A 6000-nucleotide genomic window follows, 5' to 3' on the forward strand; every position below is an offset into this window, starting at 1 on the left:
GAGCTATGGACAATAGGAAAGTTATATATAAGGAGACATTCAGCCCACTGTGTTTGCGCCTGCTGAATAAACTCACTGTCCATTCTAATCACATTACCAGCATCTAGTCTGTAGCCTTGCAGGTTACTCTATTTCAGGTGCAGGTCCAGGTGGCTTTTAAATGAGCAGAGCCTTTCCACCTCAACTGCCAAATGGGACAGTGACATCCACAAGCCTCTGTGTGGAAAACATGTCCTCCCATAACCTCTAATTCTTCTACAAATCAACTTAAATTGTGCCTTGATTTTTGATCACTCCACTTGGCGAAACAGAGGCCTTCCCATCTACTATTTCCAGGGCCCTCATTATTTTCATGCACATTGATAAAGTCAGCCCTCAGCCACCTTTGTTCTATGGAAAACTGCTCTGGCCTAACTAACCTTCCCTCCTACCTATAACTTTTGAGTCCTGACAACATTCTTGCAAGTTTTCTCTGTCTTGTCTAAAGGGATGTGTTGACCAGAACCATGCACAAAAGCTGTGCGTTAACCAGCGTGTTACATAGCTCTGGCATTAAGTCATTGCTCTCAAAATCAATAGTTTGCCCAGTGAAGGAAGGCATCCCACATGCCTTCTTTCCCATCTTATCTACCTGTCCTATCACCTTCAGACACTGTGAACATTTTCTCCCAGGTCTGCCACTGCCTTTAACATTCTCGATGCCCTCCCATTTATTGTGTATTCCCTTGCTTTGTTTGTTCTCCTCAAATGCAGAAATGTGCAATTCTCCAGATTGAATTCCATTTGCAACTTTTCTGACCACTCAACAAAATCATTGATATTCGTTTAAAATCAACAGCATCCTCTTCACTACCAATTAACTGGCCAACTTTGTGTTGTCACAAATTTCCAAATGACACTTCTTACATTTAAATCTAAACTATTACTGTATATCATGAACACCAAAGTACCCAAAAACCGAGCTCCATACAACACTACTTTCCGTTCACAAAAAATCCCTTGTCGAGACTCTTTGGGATTTTGGATGATTATAACAAATACATCCATTATATGCACAGCCAATTTGTTTAAGAACTTGGGATAAAACTATCAGGTCACCGGTGCTGTACTATCACTGTGTCAAACCTTGGAATTCCCTTCCTAATAATACTGTGGGTGTCCTTATACCACAGGGACTGCAGCAGTTTAAGAAGGCAGCTCACACAACCTCCTCCAGGATGATTGGGATTGGGCAGTAAAGTGCTACTGTACTATCCCAGCTTGCAATGACTGTGAACAAATTTTAATAAAGTTCAAATTGCTGGACAATTTTTTCCCCCATTTGTTTTCCTAACACTTTTTTCCTCAGGTAAGGTGCTTGTTTGAAGTTTCTCCCTCTGTTTGGTCCCTTGATTTTTCAGTATCCTTCGCCACTTCTACTGTGAAGCCAGATACAAAATAATTATTCAAAAGCCTCTGCCATTTCCTTATTTTCCATTAGTTAATTTTAAGCTGAAATGTAAGCTCGAGAATGATTAGTTGCTTTTTTTGGGTACTCAGCAAAATTAGGGCATGAAGGAGGTACACCAATGAGATGAACTCCCCCTGAACCGGGATGAGACAATGTCACAGCTATATGGGTAAGACAAAAGGGAGGATCAACAGAAAATCAGACAAGCCTAAATATAACTTAAATGGGAAAGGACACCATTGGACTAAAGTGGGACAAAAATTGCCAAACTAATTGTTATCCAACAATGTTCCACTAACTGCATCTTATTTAAAGGCTGACAATTCTCCTGGTGCAATTTTAGTTATGGTTTGTGGAACAAATTACTAGAATCTGGAATAAAAACAGAACAAGAGTAAATGCACAGCTGGTGACACTACATCCAATAGAGAAAGTCTTTCAGACGAGATCCTGCATCAATGCAGGCCAAGAACAACTTAACTGAAGTGATTGAACTAGTTTGGTATGTTTTGGGACTGTCTCTAATTATGTGTGAAATGAAATTCAAGGCTGAGACAGTCAGATCTTTAATCAGCAAGGGAATCCCAGGGTTATGGAGAAAAGGCAGGTAAGTGGATTTGATGATTATCAGATTTGTATGGTGGAGCAGACTTGATGGGTTGAATGGCCTACATGTACTGAGTCCGTGCTCTTATAAATGAATTTGTAGCATCAAACATAGAAAAGGCTCATTTCCATTTGCATTATGTTAATCTTAATAGTTTGGGATAAACTCAGCAACAAGCTTCTCTCATTCATATGAATAGGCAGGCTGTAGGTTTTTAAGCAGGCACTAAAGCTGCTCAAAGAATATTCAGCCTGCAATCTTTCACAGTTTTGGGTTTCTTATATTCTATTATAACCTGGTAAGTGTTATGGTGTTTCTGGAATGATGTTATTTCCCACAAGTGAATTGTTGTTTACAATCTCATCTCTCACTGTGGACTGAAACGATTTGTTTCCTTGCTAAAATTAGAGGATAGTCTTCTGGGAAGAATAATGTGAAGTATGAATTGTTTCTTCATGAGTGAGATAGATTTTTAAAAGTACAGTTCACCAGAGAAATTCAACGCGACACAACTATAATTAATGTCTAAAGAACAGTCATATTCCATGTCTCCAATATAAAACATTCATCTATTTAAAGGTAATAAAATGTGAGGCTGGATGAACACAGCAGGCCAAGCAGCATCTCAGGAGCTTTTGTGCTCCTGAGATGCTGCTTGGCCTGCTGTGTTCATCCAGCCTCACAGTTTATTATCTTGGAATCTCCAGCATCTGCAGTTCCCATTATCCCATCTATTTAAAGGATAAAGTCCGTCTATCTAAGGATGACAATTCCATGTGTCATCGTTAGAAGAAAACATTTTGAACAACTCGGGTATGAATCCACAATGGCTATGTACTCTCCGCACCATCCCCAGATACTCTGTGATAGAATCCAGAATGAATTACCTATCAATGGGAAAGCTACAATGGGCATTCAAACAAATGAAGAACAACAAAGTCTGCAGTCCTGATGGTTTTCCAGCTGAAGTCTTCAAAACTACTGGACTTCTGCTCACATCCAGACTCCATGTACCCATCCTATGGAATTGAAAAATGAAAGAATTTCTCCACACCTTCAGGAATGTGACAATTGTACCTGTCTTCAAAAGGCACCTAAACAATGCTGTGGAAACTATTGTGGTTTTTCCTCTTAGAGTCATAGCCATATAGACCGGAAACAGAACTTTCAGTCCAACTTGTCCATACTGACCAGGTTTCCTCAACTAAACTAGTGCCATTTTCCTGTTCTTGGCACATACCTCTCTTAATCTTTTCTACTTGTGTACCTGTCCAAACATCTTTCAAATATTGTAACTGTAACTGCATCTACTACCTCCTCTGGCAGTTCATTCCACATACAAACCAACCTCTGTGTGAAAAGTTGCGCCTCTGCCCATTTTCAGCCTTTCTCCTTTCACCTTAAAATTATGCCCTCTAGTTTTGAGATCCCTCACCCTAGGGAAAGACCTTTTCTATTCACTTTATCTATACCCCTCATGATTTTATAAATCTCTATAAGATCATTCCTCAGCCTCCTACGATCCAGGGAAAAAGTCCTACCCTATCCAGCCTCTCCTTATAACTCAAACCCTCTAGTCCTGATAACGTCCTTGTAAATTATTTCTGCACCCTTTCCAATCTATTAATATCCTTCCTACAGCAGGGTGACCAGAACTGTATACAGTACACCAGATGTGGCCGTCCCAACATCTTGACCACAACCATGTCCCAACTCCTATACTCAATGGTCTGGTCCTGACAAACATTGTCCTGAATCACCAACTTCCTGTGGCTGAGGAAATCCATAAACATAGTGTTGTGTACAGTCTTGCAGAGAACATAGTCTTTTTTTGCAGCATACTCAAGATTGTCCAGAGGATCATCAACTCTATTTTGTCAACATAATCAAAGCCTTTCTCTCACTAGGCTCTGAGTTTTGCTCCAAAAGATCGCTAGCACATTCCTGAAACTATCTTGAATGGGAGATCTGAAACAGCTAGCTTTAAAATCTGGACTGTGGTCAAGCACAGCCAAATGGTGGCCACCATACTATTCACAATCTATTTAACAGTGGCTATTCACTTCACCAAAAATTAACAGCCCTTTGATTTGATGCCAGTATTGAATAATGTTGTGCTGGAAATAGAACATAGAACATAGAACATAGAACATAGAACATAGAACAGTACAGCACAGAACAGGCCCTTCAGCCCACAATGTTGTGCCGACCATTGATCCTCATGGATGCACCCTCAAATTTCTGTGACCATATGCATGTCCAGCAGTCTCTTAAATGACCCCAATGACCTTGCTTCCACAACTGCTGCTGGCAACGCATTCCATGCTCTCACAACTCTCTGTGTAAAGAACCTGCCTCTGACATCCCCTCTATACTTTCCACCAACCAGCTTAAAACTATGACCCCTCGTGCTAGCCATTTCTGCCCTGGGAAATAGTCTCTGGCTATCGACTCTATCTATGCCTCTCATTATCTTGTATACCTCAATTAGGTCCCCTCTCCTCCTCCTTTTCTCCAATGAAAAGAGACCGAGCTCAGTCAACCTCTCTTCATAAGATAAGCCCTCCAGTCCAGGCAGCATCCTGGTAAACCTCCTCTGAACCCTCTCCAAAGCATCCACATCTTTCCTATAATAGGGCGCCCAGAACTGGACGCAGTATTCCAAGTGTCACATTGTTGCTTCTGTGGCAAAACTAAGTTCACCACCATAAACGTACACAATCCGCAGTTTGCAGATGACTGCGGTGTTATCACTACATTGTAGCGGATTTGCTAGCCTCACTTGATTTCTTGAATTCTGAATCAAGAAACGTGGGTTGTCCTCGAATGTTGCCACAATATAATTCACTTATTAACCCACATATAGTCAGCTGAACATTTCACTGGCCACATTTATTGAAGGAGAAAATCTGGAATACATTGAGCACTTCTTATAATTTGGGAGTCACCCCCTCGAAATGCACCTATTGATAAAGAGATTCAACATGATATCAACTATGTCAGCTCAACTTCCCTAACTTACAGCAATGTATGCTTGACAACAAATACTTCTGCAAGTCAACAGAAGCCCGAGTGTACCGAATAGCTGTTGTCACCAAATGCTGCTAGACTATACACCCGGACACTGCTCTGCCGTTCAATATGATCATGGTTATTGGCTGTCCCTAACCTGCCTGATCACAATATCTTTTGATTACCTGAGAGACCAAGAATCTGTTTATCTCAATCTTAAACTTATTAACTTATGGAGTATCCACAACCTCAAGGGTACACGATTCCAGAGATTCACCACACTTTGAGTGAAGAAAGTTCTCCTCATTTCAGTCCAAATGATTGCCTTCCGATTCTGACACTGTGCCCCTAGCTTCTCAATTCTCTAACCGAAACAAATGACCTCAGTAGGAACAGTGCCAGCCGACAGAGTCCTGCACACTTCAATAATGTCGCTTCATATTCTTCAAAATTTCAGCAAGTGTAGGCTTAAATTACTCAGCTTCCCATCATAGGATATACCTCCCATCCCAGGAAGGAATCAAATAAATATTTATTGTGCTGCCTCAAGATTCCTTAACTATGAAGGTCAAAACTTTGCATTGTACTCGGAGTGTGGTTTCACCAAATCCATTTACAGTGGTACCAATTCTTCCTTATTCTTGTACCGCAAATCCCCTGCAGTAAAGGTTAACATGCATGCTTTACCCGCATGCTAACTAACTGTGTTCCTTCCATGGTTACACACATTGCATCCAAACATCAATATTTATGGATTTTCCTAATTTTAGAAAATGTTTGTGTTTCTCTATTCCCACTAATAATTTCATTCTTCTCCACACTGTACTCCATCGGACATTTTGTTATCCACTCACTTAACCCATTTCTATCTCTTTGAAATATTTCAAAATGCCGTCTTTACATTCCCAATTGGCTTTGTATCTCCATCAAC

Source organism: Stegostoma tigrinum, chromosome 3 (assembly GCF_030684315.1).
Source record: "Stegostoma tigrinum isolate sSteTig4 chromosome 3, sSteTig4.hap1, whole genome shotgun sequence".
Lineage (NCBI taxonomy): Eukaryota > Metazoa > Chordata > Chondrichthyes > Orectolobiformes > Stegostomatidae > Stegostoma > Stegostoma tigrinum.